This window comes from Triticum dicoccoides, chromosome 6A, assembly GCF_002162155.2.
Source record: "Triticum dicoccoides isolate Atlit2015 ecotype Zavitan chromosome 6A, WEW_v2.0, whole genome shotgun sequence".
Taxonomy (NCBI): domain Eukaryota; kingdom Viridiplantae; phylum Streptophyta; class Magnoliopsida; order Poales; family Poaceae; genus Triticum; species Triticum dicoccoides.
In genome coordinates, this window is record NC_041390.1 from 89,690,759 (window position 1) to 89,710,669 (window position 19,911).

General features: G+C 44.3%; 1 non-coding gene across 1 annotated transcript; it reads right to left on the minus strand.

The window, feature by feature from the left end:
* Nucleotides 1–19,051: 19,051 nt before the first annotated feature.
* Nucleotides 19,052–19,138, minus strand: TRNAS-UGA. The gene has a single exon. It is a non-coding gene; the product is annotated as a tRNA-Ser (tRNA).
* Nucleotides 19,139–19,911: the final 773 nt, after the last annotated feature.

Below are 19,911 nucleotides of genomic sequence, written 5' to 3' on the forward strand. Positions count from 1 at the left end.
TAGGTATTCAAATCCACTCTAAATGCCTAAATCGACGGAGGCTTAGCTTATTATGTTTCGGGCGTTTAGCTAGCTTAGAGAATAAAGAAATCTATCTCTAAAGGGGGAGCGGTACGACTATTTTAGGTTAGAGGAAGGTTGAAGAGAGAATAGCTAAAATAGCCAGTCGGGTAGGCAAGTGCGGGTGGCTGTGGTCAAAGTGAATATGTCTTGTTTCGGTTAGCGGTTTCGGCTCTCCAGCACCGAAGTAAACTCTTTCTATTGCGGGTCCTATGGAGTTTGGGGATGAGTGCTGACACTTTACTGTGCAACATTCCTGTTTCTTTCATTCCCCTTACTTGATCAAAGAGGGCATATGTGGGGTTTGAAGATGCCTAGACCTTACCACCTTATTCTAATAGCCCGCATCAATGCCTCTGCCCAGAACATAGGAGCCCCCTGGGTTCAAGATCTCATATCAATTTTCAACTGCTGGGAAAGAATTGGGGTGCGGCAGGAAGAAATGGAATTCTCAATAAAAGTATAAACAGGTCTTCCCCACTGCTGCATAGAATCTGAGCTGGGTGGAATTGAAGTTCGGTTTCAATCAAGACACCCCTGCCTACTTACCTTAAAAAAACGACTAATGATCAACCGATCACAGAGGTCCTTTTCCAGCAACTTCAAATCAGAAAGCCCCGACTCCCATAAAGAATGCTTGCAGATCTTTCTTTCTATTACGATATGGCTTACATATCTACCTTAAGAAAGAGGGGCTACACGAGCCAAGAATAATCAACACAAGATAATGGATTGTAGAAAGGACTCGAGTGGCTAAGCGGAATTGACTACATAATAATAATGGATTCTAGAAGTTTGTTCTGCCGGAACACTTCCTCTAGCAACTTGAGATGCTCCACCATGGTAGAACTGTACACTAGAATGTCATCGAAAAAGACCAATACCCCTTTCCAACATATCTCTTTAAAAACACTATTCATGAGTTGTTGAAAGGTTGCCGGGGCATCACCTTGAATTCAAAAAGCCGGTCCTTCAGGCTGTTTTGTAGATATCCTCTTCCTTTCATTCTTATTTGGTGATAACCAGCCCTCAAATCTATCTTAGTTCACACCTCATCCAAAAGTGCCGGTCTTCTATGATAGGAATGGGGTATTTGGAAAACATAGTTGCTGCATTTAGTTTTCGATAATCGAAACACATTCTCCAGGTTCCATCTTTCTTCAACACCAGAGCTGCTTTGGGGCTTGTACTGGGCCTGATTACAGCATTTTGCAACAGCTCCTCTACTATCCTTTCAATCTCTATTTTCTGGGTGATAGCATTTCGTCGGAATACAAATGGTGGCCCACGTTTAGAAAACTTTTTTAGGGTATTCTATTTCAACAGAATAGATCAAACTTTTTATATATTCTATTTCATCTATATAAACTAAACGGCCCACTCAACTTTCTTAATTCATCCAGGAAGTCCTTCCAGGTTTTGGAGGTTACACGGTTTAAGGCCCGGATCACATAGTTGACTTGATCGCGCCTTTTCCCATATAAAATAAGATCTGCTGCCCGGGAGATGTCTTCATCATCATCCAGGCTAATTCCCCGGCTATTTAGAAGCTCCCTGGCTTTAGATTCCAATATATTGTACCTTTCTTTCGCTGTCTCTATTCTATTGGTGGACGGTCGTAACTCTAATATAGGGCTTTTAAGCATAAAAATCAGCTGCAATCTAGTTTTTTCACAAAGGCTGGTTGAGGCTCAGACTCAACCATCTGTGCTTTGCAGATGATCTTTTTTTTCAGCGGTGGTGATCTGAATTCGAACCACGAGAAGTTAGAGCAATTAATGGGTAGGTATCGTAAACATCCTGAGTGTATCACGGCATTGAAGCAGAAGAAACAGAAATGTTTTCCTTTCTTTCGCATTTGATTTGCATGCCCCCTGTAGATTTGACCCGGAGCCAATGCCAGTCTTTTTTGCGATCAAATGCACTTGAGCTAGTCACTAAGTAAGGCGACAGCACCAAAAGATGTGCATGTGTCATTAGGCCATTGGATTACTCAACAAAAAGTGAAGTGCCAAACGATGAAGAAGAACACTTGAAACCAGGCACTAAACCCTAAATGCTTCGCCTGGCTAACCAGATAGATTACTTCTATCTGCTAGCTTGCCCTAAGAAAAACAACAGTTCCACAGATATCTCCAGTGCTTTTCTATTCGAAACACAAGGGCGCTAAGCAAAGAGAATTTCAATTAACGAACAGTAGGTGCTTTTTCTTCCTTGGCCCATCTCAGTGATATGTAGGCTCTCAGCCCTTACTTGAATCATCCGTCCTCCCTACAGAAAGAAAGCGATTTTACGCCCTCCCGAAGGAAAACGTTTGGGCCGGCTGGAGCTCGACACGGAGCAAAATGTAGATGATCTCCGCAAATGGGCGAGGTAGGAGGACGTGGTGTTGGGTTTCGTAGTAATTTCAAAAAATTTCCTACGCACACGTAAGATCATGTGATGCATAGCAACGAGGGGAGAGTATTATCTACGTACCCAACGCAGACCGACTGCGGAAGCGATGACACGACGTAGAGGAAGTAGTCGTACGTCTTCACGATCCAACCGATCAAGCACCAAAACTACGGCACCTCCGAGTTCGAGCACACGTTCAGCTCGATGACGATCCCCGGACTTCGATCCAGCAAAGTGTCGGGGAAGAGTTTCGTCAGCACGACAGCGTGGTGACGATCTTGATGAACTACAGCAGCAGGGCTTCGCCTAAACTCCGCTACAGTATTATCGAGGTATATGGTGGCAGGGGGCACCACACACGGCTAAGGAATAGATCACGTGGATCAACTTGTGTCAACTTGTGTGTTTAGAGGTGCCCCTGCCTCCGTATATAAAGGAGGAGAGGAGGGGAGGCTGGCCGGCCAAGGGGGGGAGGCGCAGGAGAGTCCTACTCCCTCTGGGAGTAGGATTCCCCCTCCAATCCTAGTCCAACTAGGATTCCTCGGAGGGGAAAAGAGGAGGAGGGGGCCGGCCACCTCTCCTAGTCCTAATAGGACTAGGGGAAGGGGGGGCGCGCAGCCCAACTAGGGCAGCCCCTTCTCTTTTCCACTAAGGCCCACTATGGCCCAAATAGCTCCCGGGGGGTTCCGGTAACCCTCCCGGTATTCCGGTAAAATCCCGATTTCACCCGGAACACTTCCGATATCCAAATATAGGCTTCCAATATATCAATCTTTACGTCTCGACCATTTCGAGACTCCTCATCATGTCCGTGATCACATCCGGGACTCCGAACAACCTTCGGTACATCAAAATGCATAAACTCATAATATAACTGTCATCGTAACCTTAAGCGTGCGGACCCTACGGGTTCGAGAACAATGTAGACATGACCGAGACACGTCTCCGGTCAATAACCAATAGCGGGACCTGGATGCCCATATTGGCTCCTACATATTCTATGAAGATCTTTATCGGTCAGACCGCATAACAACATACGTTGTTCCCTTTGTCATCGGTATGTTACTTGCCCGAGATTCGATCGTCGGTATCCAATACCTAGTTCAATCTCGTTACCGGCAAGTCTCTTTACTCGTTCCGTAATACATCATCTCACAACTAACATATTAGTTGTAATGCTTGCCAGGCTTATGTGATGTGTATTACCGAGAGGGCCCAGAGATACCTCTCCGACAATCGGAGTGACAAATCCTAATCTCGAAATACGCCAACCCAACATCGACCATTGGAGACACCTGTAGTACTCCTTTATAATCACCCAGTTACGTTGTGACGTTTGGTAGTACCCAAAGTGTTCCTCCGGTAAACGGGAGTTGCATAATCTCATAGTCATAGGAACATGTATAAGTCATGAAGAAAGCAATAGCAACATACTAAACGATCGGGTGCTAAGCTAATGGAATGGGTCATGTCAATCAGATCATTCTACTAATGATGTGACCTCGTTAATCAAATAACAACTCATTGTTCATGGTTAGGAAACATAACCATCTTCGATTAACGAGCTAGTCAAGTAGAGGCATACTAGTGACACTTTGCTTTGTCTATGTATTCACACATGTATTATGTTTCCGGTAAATACAATTCTAGCATGAATAATAAACATTTATCATGATTATAAGGAAATAAATAATAACTTTATTATTGCCTCTAGGGCATATTTCCTTCAGTCTCCCAGTTGCACTAGAGTCAATAATCTAGATTACACTGTAATGATTCTAACACCCATGGAGCTTTGGTGCTGATCATGTTTTGCTCGTGGAAGAGGCTTAGTCAACGGGTCTGCAACATTCAGATCCGTATGTATCTTGAAAATCTCTATGTCTCCCACCTGGACTAGATCCCGGATGGAGTTGAAGCGTCTCTTGATGTGTTTGGTCCTTTTGTGAAATCTGGATTCCTTTGCCAAGGCAATTGCACCAGTATTGTCACAAAAGATTTTCATTGGACCCGATGCACTAGGTATGACACCTAGATCGGATATGAACTCCTTCATCCAGACTCCTTCATTTGCTGCTTCCGAAGCAGCTATGTATTCCGCTTCACATGTAGATCCCACTACGACGCTTTGTTTAGAACTGCACCAACTGACAGCTCCACCGTTTAATGTAAACACGTATCCGGTTTGCGATTTAGAATCGTCCGGATCAGTGTCAAAGCTTGCATCAACGTAACCTTTTACGATGAGCTCTTTGTCACCTCCATATACGAGAAACATATCCTTAGTCCTTTTCAGGTATTTCAGGATGTTCTTGACCGCTGTCCAGTGATCCACTCCTGGATTACTTTGGTACCTCCCTGCTAAACTTATAGCAAGGCACACATCAGGTCTGGTACACAGCATTGCATACATGATAGAGCCTATGGCTGATGCATAGGGAACATCTTTCATATTCTCTCTATCTACTGCAGTGGTCGGGCATTGAGTCTTACTCAATTTCACACCTTGTAACACAGGCAAGAACCCTTTCTTTGCTTGATCCATTTTGAACTTCTTCAAAATTTTGTCAAGGTATGTGCTTTGTGAAAGTCCAATTAAGCGTTTTGATCTATCTCTATAGATCTTAATGCCTAATATGTAAGTAGCTTCACCGAGGTCTTTCATTGAAAAACTTTTATTCAAGTATCCCTTTATGCTATCCAGAAATTCTATATCATTTCCAATCAGTAATATGCCATCCACGTATAATATTAGAAATGCTACAGAGCTCCCACTCACTTTCTTGTAAATACAGGCTTCTCCGAAAGTCTGTATAAAACCAAATGCTTTGATCACACTATCAAAACGTTTATTCCAACTCCGAGAGGCTTGCACCAGTCCATAAATGGATCGCTGGAGCTTGCACACTTTGTTAGCTCCCTTTGGATCGACAAAACCTTCTGGTTGCATCATATACAACTCTTCTTCCAGAAATCCATTCAGGAATGCAGTTTTGACGTCCATTTGCCAAATTTCATAATCATAAAATGCGGCAATATCTAACATGATTCGGACGGACTTAAGCATCGCTACGGGTGAGAAGGTCTCATCGTAGTCAATTCCTTGAACTTGCCGAAAACCTTTTGCGACAAGTCGAGCTTTGTAGACAGTAACATTACCATCAGCGTCAGTCTTCTTCTTAAAGATCCATTTATTCTCAATTGCTTGCCGATCATCGGGCAAGTCAACCAAAGTCCATACTTTGTTCTCATACATGGATCCCATCTCAGATTTCATGGCTTCAAGCCACTTTGCGGAATCTGGGCTCACCATCGCTTCTTCATAGTTCGTAGGTTCATCATGATCTAGTAGCATGACCTCCAGAACAGGATTACCGTACCACTCTGGTGCGGATGTTACTCTGGTTGATCTACGAGGTTCAGCAGTATCTTGATCTGAAGTTTCATGGTCATTATCATTGGCTTCCTCACTAACTGGTGTAGGTGAAACAGTTTTCTGTGATGAACTACTTTCCAGTAAGGGAGCAGGTACAGTTACCTCATCAAGTTCTACTTTCCTCCCACTCACTTCTTTCGAGAGAAACTCCTTCTCTAGAAATGATCCATTCTTAGCAACAAATGTCTTGCCTTCGGATCTGTGATAGAAGGTGTACCCAACAGTTTCCTTTGGGTATCCTATGAAGACACATTTCTCCGATTTGGGTTCGAGCTTATCAGGTTGAAGCTTTTTCACATAAGCATCGCAGCCCCAAACTTTAAGAAACGACAACTTTGGTTTCTTGCCAAACCACAGTTCATAAGGTGTCGTCTCAACGGATTTTGATGGTGCCCTATTTAACGTGAATGCGGCCGTCTCTAAAGCATATCCCCAAAAAGATAGCGGTAAATCAGTAAGAGACATCATAGATCGACCATATCTAGTAAAGTACGATTACGACGTTCAGACACACCATTACGCTGTGGTGTTCCGGGTGGCGTGAGTTGCGAAACTATTCCACAGTTTTTCAAATGTATAGCAAACTCGTAACTCAAATATTCTCCTCCATGATCAGATCGTAGAAACTTTATTTTCTTGTTACGATGATTTTCAACTTCACTCTAAAATTCTTTGAACTTTTCAAATGTTTCAGACTTATGTTTCATTAAGTAGATATACCCATATCTGATTAAATCATCTGTGAAGGTGAGAAAATAACGATATCCGCCACGAGCCTCAATATTCATCGGGCCACATACATCAGTATGTATGATTTCCAACAAATCTGTTGCTCTCTCCATAGTACCGGAGAACAGTGTTTTAGTCATCTTGCCCATAAGGCACGGTTCGCAAGTACCAAGTGATTCATAATCAAGTGGTTCAAAAGTCCATCAGCATGGAGTTTCTTCATGCGCTTTATACCAATATGACCTAAACGACAGTGCCACAAATAAGTTGCACTTTCGTTATCAACTCTGCATCTTTTGGTTTCAACATTATGAATATGTGTATTACTACTATCGAGATTCAATAAGAATAGACCACTCTTCAAGGGTGCATGACCATAAAAGATATTACTCATATAAATAGAACAACCATTATTCTCTGATTTAAATGAATAACCGTCTCGCATTAAACAAGATCCAGATATAATGTTCATGCTCAACGCTGGCACCAAATAACAATTATTTAGGTCTAATATTAATCCCGAAGGTAGATGTAGAGGTAGCGTGCCGACTGCGATCACATCGACTTTGGAACCGTTTCCCACGCGCATCGTCACCTCGTCCTTTGCCAGTGCCCGCTTATTCTGTAGTCCCTGTTTCGAGTTGCAAATATTAGCAACAGAACCAGTATCAAATACCCAGGTGCTACTGCGAGCTCTAGTAAGGTACACATCAATAACATGTATATCACATATACCTTTGTTCACCTTGCCATCCTTCTTATCCGCCAAATACTTGGGGCAGTTCCGCTTCCAGTGACCAGTCTGCTTGCAGTAGAAGCACTCAGTTTCAGGCTTAGGTCCAGACTTGGGTTTCTTCTCTTGAGCAGCAACTTGCTTGCCGTTCTTCTTGAAGTTCCCCTTTTTCTTCCCTTTGCCCTTTTTATTGAAACTAGTGGTCTTGTTAACCATCAACACTTGATGCTCCTTCTTGATTTCTACCTCCGCAGCTTTCAGCATTGCGAAGAGCTCGGGAATAGTCTTGTTCATCCCTTGCATATTATAGTTCATCACGAAGCTCTTGTAGCTTGGTGGCAGTGATTGGAGAATTCTGTCAATGACGCAATCATCTGGAAGATTAACTCCAAATTGAATCAAGTGATTATTATACCCAGACATTTTGAGTATATGCTCACTGACAGAACTGTTCTCTTCCATCTTGCAGCTATAGAACTTATTGGAGACTTCATATCTCTCAATTCGGGCATTTGCTTGAAATATTAACTTCAACTCCTGGAACATCTCATATGCTCCATGACGTTCAAAACGTCGTTGAAGTCCCGATTCTAAGCCGTAAAGCATGGCACACTGAACTATCGAGTAGTCATCAGCTTTGCTCTGCCAGACGTTCATAACATCTGGTGTTGCTCCAGCAGCAGGCCTGGCACCCAGCGGTGCTTCCAGGACGTAATTTTTCTGTGCAGCAATGAGGATAATCCTCAAGTTACGGACCCAGTCCGTGTAATTGCTACCATCATCTTTCAACTTTGCTTTCTCAAGGAACGCATTAAAATTCAACAGAACAACAGCACGAGCCATCTATCTACAATCAACATAAACAAGCAAGATACTATCAGGTACTAAGTTCATGATAAATTTAAGTTCAATTAATCATATTATTTAAGAACTCCCACTTAGATAGACATCCCTCTAATCCTCTAAGTGATTACGTGATCCAAATCAACTAAACCATGACCGATCATCACGTGAGATGGAGTAGTTTTCAATGGTGAACATCGTTATGTTGATCATATCTACTATATGATTCACGCTCGACCTTTCGGTCTCCGTGTTCCGAGGCCATATCTGCATATGCTAGGCTCGTCAAGTTTAACCTGAGTATTCTGCGTGTGCAAAACTGGCTTGTACCCGTTGTAGATGGACGTAGAGCTTATCACACCCGATCATCACGTGGTGTCTGGGCACGACAAACTTTGGCAACGGTGCATACTCAGGGAGAACACTTCTTGATAATTTAGTGAGAGATCATCTTATAATGCTACCGTCAATCAAAGCAAGATAAGATGCATAAAAGGATAAACATCACATGCAATCAATATAAGTGATATGATATGGCCATCATCATCTTGTGCTTGTGATCTCCATCTCCGAAGCACCGTCATGATCACCATCGTCACCGGCGCGACACCTTGATCTCCATCGTAGCATCATTGTCGTCTCGCCAATCTTATGCTTCCACGACTATCACTACCGTTTAGTAATAAAGTAAAGCATTACATCGCGATTGCATTGCATACAATAAAGCGACAACCATATGGCTCCTGCCAGTTGCCGATAACTCGGTTACAAAACATGATCATCTCATACAATAAAATTCAGCATCATGCCTTGACCATATCACATCACAACATGCCCTGCAAAAACAAGTTAGACGTCCTCTACTTTGTTGTTGCATGTTTTACGTGGCTGCTACGGGCTTAAGTAAGAACCAATCTCACCTACCCATCAAAACCACAACGATAGTTTGTCAAATAGACTCCGTTTTAACCTTCGCAAGGACCGGGCGTAGCCATACTTGGTTCAACTAAAGTTGGAGAGGCAGTCGCCCGCAAGCCATCTCTGTGCAAAGCACGTCGAGGGAACCGGTCTCGCGTAAGCGTACGCGTAAGGTTGGTCTGGGTCGTCTCGTCCAACAATAACGCCGAACCAAAATATGACATGCTGGAAGGCAGTATGACTTGTATCGTCCACAACTCACTTGTGTTCTACTCGTGCATATAACATCAACATCAATAACCTAGGCTCGGATGCCACTGTTGGGTTTCGTAGTAATTTCAAAAAAATTCCTACGCACACGTAAGATCATGTGATGCATAGCAACGAGGGGAGAGTATTGTCTATGTACCCAACGCAGACCGACTGCGGAAGCGATGACACGATGTAGAGGAAGTAGTCGTACGTCTTCACGATCCAACCGATCAAGCACCGAAACTACGGCACCTCCGAGTTCGAGCACACGTTCAGCTCGATGACGATCCCCGGACTTCGATCCAGCAAAGTGTCGGGGAAGAGTTTCGTCAGCACGACGGCGTGGTGACGATCTTGATGAACTACAGCAGCAGGGCTTCGCCTAAACTCCGCTACAGTATTATCGAGGTATATGGTGGCAGGGGGCACCGCACACGGCTAAGGAATAGATCACGTGGATCAACTTGTGTCAACTTGTGTGTTTAGAGGTGCCCCTCCCTCCGTATATAAAGGAGGAGAGGAGGGGAGGCTGGCCGGCCAAGGGGGGGAGGCGCAGGAGAGTCCTACTCCCTCTGGGAGTAGGATTCCCCCTCCAATCCTAGTCCAACTAGGATTCCTCGGAGGGGAAAAGAGGAGGAGGGGGCCGGCCACCTCTCCTAGTCCTAATAGGACTAGGGGAAGGGGGGGCGCGCAGCCCAACTAGGGCAGCCCCTTATCTTTTCCACTAAGGCCCACTATGGCCCAAATTGCTCCCGGGGGGTTCCGGTAACCCTCCCGGTATTCCGGTAAAATCCCGATTTCACCCGGAACACTTCCGATATCCAAATATAGGCTTCCAATATATAAATCTTTACGTCTCGACCATTTCGAGACTCCTCGTCATGTCCGTGATCACATCCGGGACTCCGAACAACCTTCGGTACATCAAAATGTATAAACTCATAATATAACTGTCATCGTAACCTTAAGCGTGCGGACCCTACGGGTTCGAGAACAATGTAGACATGACCGAGACACGTCTCCGGTCAATAACCAATAGCGGGACCTGGATGCCCATATTGGCTCCTACATATTCTACGAAGATCTTTATCGGTCAGACCGCATAACAACATACGTTGTTCCCTTTGTCATCGGTATGTTACTTGCCCGAGATTCGATCGTCGGTATCCAATACCTAGTTCAATCTCATTACCGGCAAGTCTCTTTACTCGTTCCGTAATACATCATCTCACAACTAACATATTAGTTGTAATGCTTGCAAGGCTTATGTGATGTGTATTACCGAGAGGGCCCAGAGATACCTCTCCGACAATCGGAGTGACAAATCCTAATCTCGAAATACGCCAACCCAACATCGACCATTGGAGACACCTGTAGTACTCCTTTATAGTCACCCATTTACGTTGTGACGTTTGGTAGTACCCAAAGTGTTCCTCCGGTAAACGGGAGTTGCATAATCTCATAGTCATAGGAACATGTATAAGTCATGAAGAAAGCAATAGCAACATACTAAACGATCAGGTGCTAAGCTAATGGAATGGGTCATGTCAATCAGATCATTCAACTAATGATGTGACCTCGTTACTCAAATAACAACTCATTGTTCATGGTCAGGAAACATAACCATCTTTGATTAACGAGCTAGTCAAGTAGAGGCATACTAGTGACACTTTGTTTGTCTATGTATTCACACATGTATTATGTTTCCGGTTAATACAATTCTAGCATGAATAATAAACATTTATCATGAAATAAGGAAATAAATAATAACTTTATTATTGCCTCTAGGGCATATTTCCTTCAATTTCTGCTGCCGGTGAGGTTGATAAAGGGTGGCGGCAGCCCAACCCAGAAGAATGGTCGTTTCTGCTGCCGGTGAGGTTGATGAAGGGTGGCGGCAGCCCAACCCAGAAGAATGGTCGTTTCTGCTGCCGGTGAGGTTGATGAAGGGTGGCGGCAGCCCAACCCAGAAGAATGGTCGTTTCTGCTGCCGGTGAGGTTGATGAAGGGTGGCGGCAGCCCAACCCAGAAGAATGGTCGTTTCTGCTGCCGGTGAGGTTGATGAAGGGTGGCGGCAGCCCAACCCAGAAGAATGGTCGTTTCTGCTGCCGGTGAGGTTGATGAAGGGTGGCGGCAGCCCAACCCAGAAGAATGGTCGTTTCTGTAGGGTTTCGTAGTAATTTCAAAAAATTTCCTACGTACACACAGGATCATGTGATGCATAGCAACGAGAGGAGAGTGTTGTCTACGTACCCAACGCAGACCGACTGCGGAAGCGATGACACGACGTAGAGGAAGTAGTCGTACGTCTTCACGATCCAACCGATCAAGCACCGAAACTACGGCACCTCCGAGTTCGAGCACACGTTCAGCTCGATGACGATCCCCGGACTCCGATCCAGCAAAGTGTCGGGGAAGAGTTTCGTCAGCACGACGGCGTGGTGACGATCTTGATGAACTACAGCAGCAGGGCTTCGCCTAAACTCCGCTACAGTATTATCGAGGAATATGGTGGCAGGGGGCACCGCACACGGCTAAGGAATAGATCACGTGGATCAACTTGTGTCAACTTGTGTGTTTAGAGGTGCCCCTGCCTCCGTATATAAAGGAGGAGAGGAGGGGAGGCTGGCCGGCCAAAGGGGGGGAGGCGCAGGAGAGTCCTACTCCCTCTGGGAGTAGGATTCCCCCTCCAATCCTAGTCCAACTAGGATTCCTCGGAGGGGAAAAGAGGAGGAGGGGGCCGGCCACCTCTCCTAGTCCTAATAGGACTAGGGGAAGGGGGGCGCGCAGCCCATCTAGGGCAGCCCCTTCTCTTTTCCACTAAGGCCCACTATGGCCCAAATAGCTCCCGGGGGGTTCCGGTAACCCTCTCGGTATTCCGGTAAAATCCCGATTTCACCCGGAACACTTCCGATATCCAAATATAGGCTTCCAATATATCAATCTTTACGTCTCGACCATTTCGAGACTCCTTGTCATGTCCGTGATCACATCCGGGACTCCGAACAACCTTCGGTACATCAAAATGCATAAACTCATAATATAACTATCATCGTAACCTTAAGCGTGCGGACCCTACGGGTTCGAGAACAATGTAGACATGACCGAGACACGTCTCCGGTCAATAACCAATAGCGGGACCTGGATGCCCATATTGGCTCCTACATATTCTACGAAGATCTTTATCGGTCAGACCGCATAACAACATACGTTGTTCCCTTTGTCATCGGTATGTTACTTGCCCGAGATTCGATCGTCGGTATCCAATACCTAGTTCAATCTCGTTACCGGCAAGTCTCTTTACTCGTTCCGTAATACATCATCTCACAACTAACATATTAGTTGTAATGCTTGCAAGGCTTATGTGATGTGTATTACCGAGAGGGCCCAGAGATACCTCTCCGACAATCGGAGTGACAAATCCTAATCTCGAAATACGCCAACCCAACATCGTCCATTGGAGACACCTGTAGTACTCCTTTATAATCACCCAGTTACGTTGTGACGTTTGGTAGTACCCAAAGTGTTCCTCCGGTAAACGGGAGTTGCATAATCTCATAGTCATAGGAACATGTATAAGTCATGAAGAAAGCAATAGCAACATACTAAACGATCGGGTGCTAAGCTAATGGAATGGGTCATGTCAATCAGATCATTCTACTAATGATGTGACCTCGTTAATCAAATAACAACTCATTGTTCATGGTTAGGAAACATAACCATCTTCGATTAACGAGCTAGTCAAGTAGAGGCATACTAGTGACACTTTGCTTTGTCTATGTATTCACACATGTATTATGTTTCCGGTAAATACAATTCTAGCATGAATAATAAACATTTATCATGATTATAAGGAAATAAATAATAACTTTATTATTGCCTCTAGGGCATATTTCCTTCACGTGGTTGGAAGTTTTTTGACACGAGGCCTTGCGCAAAAGACGAGTACTTCAGAGCCCACCAGGAAAAGGATATTGGTTCGCATCTCTATATTGATCCGCGGCGCTTCTATGAAGTTTTCCTTGTCTCCGATTTCAAAGCTGAATGGATGACTGAATCTGTCGAAGCATCATTCGATATTTGCAGATTGACGTAATGCTATGAGGAGTTAGAGTCTTCTGCGGGAAAGACATTTCTTGTAGAGTTTTTTAGATCTTTTTGCTCTACTTTTTCGAGTATTCCTTACATAAGATCTCGGAAGAGCCGATGTTTCCTTCTGTTCCCGGTAAATAGGAATTCTATATCCTCTAGCTCTTCGTGACCTGTTGTGTCTGCCCTCGACTTAGCCGTCATAGAATAGAAAGGTTTCTAACCGTTGAAAAGGATACTTCTAAACATTAAGGGGCGCTCAACCTTCCACTCAAATCCTTTTTACCAGAAGGGAGCTCGCCTCCCACGACATATAAGGGAAAAGGCAATGTGTGGAACTAGATCAAGTTTGATCTGCCACTTACACTGGAAGGGCAAGAACTAATGCTTATGCGTATTCTTCCACGGAATATAGAAGGTTAACTACTCCAACTCGATGGCTGAGAGAAAAGTGAAATCCTAGCTTTCCCTAGAATCAGCTCTTTACTATCCTGCCCCAGGGGGTTTTTCGGAGACATTGAACCCTAGATTTAGAAGCTTTCCCAAACAAACCTTTTGACCAGGAAAAGGCATAGCAAATATTTTTGGAAAGACACATTGAAATGGAAGCTCTCGAACCTATTCCAAAGTAAGTTTAGGATGAGGTTTCCGATCCGGTTGGTGTTCCGACATCCCGAATCGAGGTGGCTCTAAACTCAGGTTTGCCTACCTCTCTAGTTACAGAGGGAGGAGAGGGGCTTCGTCTTTTTAGGTCTCTGAAAAGCCAGTTGACATGTGCGATCCAATCAAGGAGGCAGTACTTCTGCCTGAGTTCCTCTGGATCCTACTCGTCGGGATTACCGTGCTCCCGCAGGTTGTTCACCATGCGTTCCATAGCACTTTGACTTTATATCTTTTACCATCTTGGAATCATGTAGATGTAGATTGCTTTCATCGTAGGGTCATTCCTGAAGGTGGCTTGTACCAGCTCTTCGTCATCATAAATAGCAAGCCACTCCTTGTTTATTACTCCGCTTTTTCACTCTCTCATTCTTAGTTAACCATTTCATTCTATTGAATCTTTGGTACTTTGAGTTTTGAACAATAGTTAGAATTTATTATTAAGCGATCCCCCGCTTTTTGACTTCTTTCTCTCTTTCCTTGGAAAGAACAGTTGTTTATTAAGGCCGCGTTTCTAGAATCTACTTTGAAAGTGGAAAATAGGTCTCTTCTTCAATGAAGGCAGAACTATTCACTAAGCCAACAGGTTAGCGAAGGAACTTTTGCCGGTCTTGCTGCTTTAAAGCGAACGAGTCTTCCTTATTCCTATGGTCATTAGAATAACCTATTCATCCTCTTGGCCACTCTGAACTCATAGGTAGATGTGGTTCGGTTTACCTTCTTTCGCTTTGCCTTGGGTTCGGTGGTAGTAATAGTCCTTCTTTAGCTCGCTCCTCCTTTCTTGGGTTCCCTAACTGTCTGCTATTGCTAAAGCTCAACCTATGCCTCCGGCAAAGGCAAGACGGAAAGCAAGCATTAAGTGAAGAAGCAAGTTCAATTACTCAAATGTTGGAACTTATTGTAAAACACATTCCGTCGCCCAAGTCAGATCATTGCCTACTGGCCACGAGGCTTATGAGGCCAGCGGAGGAGGTGGAGGGAAACGTATGAGATGAGGGATTTGGACTTGCTACACTTACCAGATGTGAGGTAGTGAAATGCTTTCCTTCCATAGCGAACTTTCCCATAGCCGTAGTTCCAGACTCTCCGAAGCCTATGACCAAGAGTAAGGGCACTCAGCAGGCTGCACCGATTAGAGAGAGTACGTCGTCTATTCATTCCACTCATTCCTTAACGTCCAAAGCTAAGAATTCAAAAAGTTAATAGGTGGGTAGGTGTTCTTAGGTTCGTAACATGCCTTTCTCGGAAGCCTAGTTGAATTAATGGCAAGGGAGATATTAGCTTAATGGCTTGGCTATGCTTGAGTCAGCGGAAATCATTTATGATGAATAAAATCAATCAGAGGTAGTTACCTCTCCTGTAGCCGGGTATGAGAGATCTAGTTCGGTGAGAATAGCTAGGGATAGAAAGACCATCCTGGTGCACATGCTATGGGTCTTATTGTTTGTTGGGAAAGAAAGGAAGACTAGCTTTGGCGTGGGAAGCTTACCAATTTATGCGGTGGCTAGTCGATCGAGAAGAAAGAGCAGTTGTTACCCGCCTCCACTATTAAGCAGCATGAGCCACTAGACTGACTCGATATCCGTGTGTGGATCCGCCCGAAGGCAGTCGATTGGAAAAGATGAAGACAAGGAAGAGCCATTCTTCATACATAGGAGCGAGTGGTCGAAATGGAAAGTGGACAAACGGAATTCTGTACAACTATAGGGTTCGGTTCTTTCTTCTGTCCCAGGTCCTTTCTTCTCTTGCGGATCTTTCTTACTTTTATTCCTCAGCTCGCTTACAAAAACTACATATTTTTTTTAGATATGGACCCGGGGTTCTCACTTCTGCGCAAGCTATTTCCGAACCTGCCTGCCTTCGGGGAGATGGGTTGGGTCATACGCGGGACCTACCCCGAGGAAGGAGGCTTGAGGCGCGCTAAATAAAATTGTTTTATCAACACGGGGTGGAGAAGGCATTGCAATTTCCTGCTTTTATGATTGCTTCGATTCCTCTGATTCTTCTTCTGACAGGAATTACCAATCCTTTATTGGCTATGTCATCCTCTGTTTAGTAGATGTATGGTATGGTATGGTTACTAGGTAGTGTTGCTCGATACCCGAGCTTGCACCAGTATTAGCTGGCTATTCCACTATTGCCAAAAGAATTCTGGCTATTGGCTTTCCAGCTTTCACCTCTCTGCAGCTTCTGGAGCTGCTTAAGCGCTTAACTTCTACCAAAATGTGGTATACATTGGATGGAATTAGAGTGGGCGTGGCTACCTACATCGGGCAAGAATAGGAGTCATATTTCGTTTTGTACCACCGAATAAGATAGTGAGAAATCAGATCAAGAATGGAACCTGTGGACCCTCCGACAGTACGAGCCCTTGTTCGCTTGGTTGCTCAACCCCTATCTCCCAGGCTACGACCTATCGCATTGCCTTCGATGAGTCTATATCGGATGGGTGTTCAAGTCTTTTGAAAAACCAGCCCATTCTAGTCTATCTGTCCCACTCTAAAGAAGATAGTGAACCTGAGGTTGTGCTGTCTCCAATCCCACGAGTCCAATAGGAAGAGCTAGTCCTCTAAAGTAAAGTAGGTGAATTATGGCTAAATAAAAGAATTCTTACTTTCACGGCCATCAAACATTCCAAGACATCTCTTCAAGACTATCCGACTCAGCTCTGCGTAGGTAGAGCCAGGAACTAGATCCGTATCCCATGATCAGTAATCTTACAATTACACAACCACCAGATCCTTTAGGTTTGTTCGATCTATCGATAACTGATAGACAGACGCCTTTGACACTTCCTCCAGGTGGAGTTGATTAACACTCTCATGGTTGGTCGATGGAAATAGCAAGACGAGACAGACATGATAATCTGAGAAATATATGTGGTGATCCCTTAAGCAATATCTAAGAATTAAATGTGTCCAAGATTCAATTGATTGGTTGAAGCCAAGGTCTCGAGCTAGTCCATCTTCCTATATGATATTCTTAATAATGCGCAGCACCAAGCCTGAAATTGGGGAATGAATTGAATCGATTGCCTTCCTTTCCTGGACTAGACTGAAACTAATAGGCTGCTTCCTCGTCTGTACTTCAACTAGGAGGTTGTTGATATCACTCTAGATTCTCGAAAGGATATTGGATTGATTTCAAATCAAGGAAACTATTGAAATCAGGTAGCGAACCTATTGTTCCTTATTCTTTTGCCCTCCTCGGCTCTAGTTGAACAATGCACACACCCCGCTTTAGCTGCACATAATAAGGTGATCCGTGAGGCGGCTAGCTATTAGTTAGTGCGATGTGCAGTGAAGTGAGAGATCTCTCTACTCTAGTAGACCAGATGAAATAGCTGCAATGACTAATGTTTGATTGGGAAGACAGAATACATACGTTGACGTGCCCAGTCGAGCTACCGTAAGGTAGTCTAGTTAAGGAAAGGAAACCGGCTATTCCCCTCATGCTAAGGGTGCGATTCCTTACCCTCCCACAAGATCACACTAAATACAATATGTGCGTGATCTACTAGATTCTTATAGAATAAATTTATAACCTTAGTTGATAGACAGGAACCACCATCCCATAACAAAAAAGGGGGGCGAAGGTTATTTTGTACCAATGAAGACGGATTTCTCTCTCGAGCTGCTCAAAGATCTTTAAGTGGCTTACGAGGTAGACTTGATCATGATCCATATCCAACCTTCTCCCATCTGCTTTTGTCTCTAAAGATTAGAGTCATTGACACGATTCCAGTCCAGTGCTAATAAAATCCGGCTGTCCAGTTCGGGAAAGCAAGTGATTGATTAGTTCCATTGGTCTATTGGCTTCAGCTTCCTTTGCGCAAACCAACACCTATTTGGATTCGCTTGAGAAGAGCGCATTCTTGAGATGCTAAGGGCTGGCCAAAGGGTTAACTAAACTAATAAGATCTCTTCTTCCTTCTCTTTTATGCTTCAGCAAATCGACTTCTTCTCGATGATGGACATTCCACAGGCATTTCTAGAGTAAGATTCATGTGCAGCCTTTCTCGATCGTTTCTTATTCTCGAATAGAAGATGATAAGATGCATACCCCCTCCTCACTAACTATGTTACTTATTTCCTCACAGCCTCTTGATGCAAAAAACCTATTCTTTCAAGGAAAAGACCTTTCTAATTCAGTGTAGTTTTTCACTGACTATTCTAGTGTAGTTTGACTCAAGTATACGTTTTCTGAAGTCTCAGATTGCATGCATTTCTTAAACAGTATTGCACACTACTAACTAAAAAACTAGTACTTTACTGACAGGAAGTTAATAAGTATATAATATGCAAACAATCCCTCGCTTGGTAGTTTCCTTTCTTTCCTACCACGCAATCAATCTCTTGCTTACTTAAAACTCTAGTTTTGTCGGACAACCCTGCCACCAATCAGTCTAAATTAGTTACTTAATTCCTTAACTACCTAGTTTGCAGAGAATAAAGTAGGCTTTGGCTGAGATACGTAAAGGAGGAATAGTCAACTATACTCCGAATGTGCTTTGAGCAGACAGATATGTAGGTTGCTAGGAAGGAGGTAAGCGCTTGTCTTTCTGATGTCAAGAAGTAAGAAGAGGTAAAACTCCTAAAAAACAACTTGATCTATGTTGAAAGTTTATGTCAGCAAGCAAAGAGATTGCCTAGGGCGAAAGAAAATAAAAAACTCAGGCAATCTTTCACAGGGTTGGGACTCCCTAAATCAAACTGCAATCGTTGTTTATCAACCACTCACGACGACACCGAGATCTTCGACTTAGCTCCCACAGGTCATCCACCCGGGGCGGAAGATAACGAAAGGGAGACAAAGTCCTAACTAAATCAACACACAATAACCTCAACCTTCTACCCATTCCATCCATCATATCAGTCGAGTCGAGGAGATTCGTTCTTATCTATAGATAAGGCAAGAGAGAACTTATGACCTCGCGGATGGAGAGGGATTCGAACCCCCGGTATTCCTATCAATACTTCGGTTTTCAAGACCGACTCTTTCAACCGCTTAGACATCCATCCCTGCGCTCGCCCGCCCTATCTATCTGCGCGCTAGCAGGTAGGGGCAACTCTATGTGATTCGCTACACTTGCTTGCGCCCCACCCCGTAAGCTGACTCTATTGCCTAGCGGTTAGCGACACTTTTCCGGTAGTACGAATCGCTACGCTTCGCTTCTTTCTATATGATAATATGCACGGTCGGTTGCAGCGCTCCCTGCGGGTAATAGCAAGAGAGTGAAGAACGAACGATCCTCAAAAAAGTCAGCAGTGAATGAGTCCGACTCGAGTTCATGAGTCAAAGGCGTGGCAAGAGAGCGAGTTCGACTCGCGAACGATCCGCAAGTGAAGGACCGATCCTTTAACGCCAGTACTGTTGCGAGACTGGTACTTGGCGGCTCACGAGAAACATATAGAAAGGTTGCCCATCACTCCCTCGCTCCTTTTTGAAGGCCCACCGCTCCCCCTTTCTTTAAGTATCTATCCCGGCTTGCATTTTGGGGCGAGTACTACAGTTCCTCCATAATCACACAGAACGCCCAGCTTCGAAGAGCTGCTCTCTCCCCAGTCCACAGCAAGGTGTGGAATCTGGATCTACTGTGTGTTCTGACTCTATTGGATCAAGTCAGATACTAAGCCTTCTACTACTACTACTTAGGAGATCAAATGCTATATTTCAGAGATTGGACTCTCTTACTGTGTTTTTTCAGGGCTGTTCCCGAGCCAGGTTCCCTGGATCCATTCTTACCTAAATGGATGAATGAAGAAGGGGGTATTCCTAGGCACTAGTTATTTTC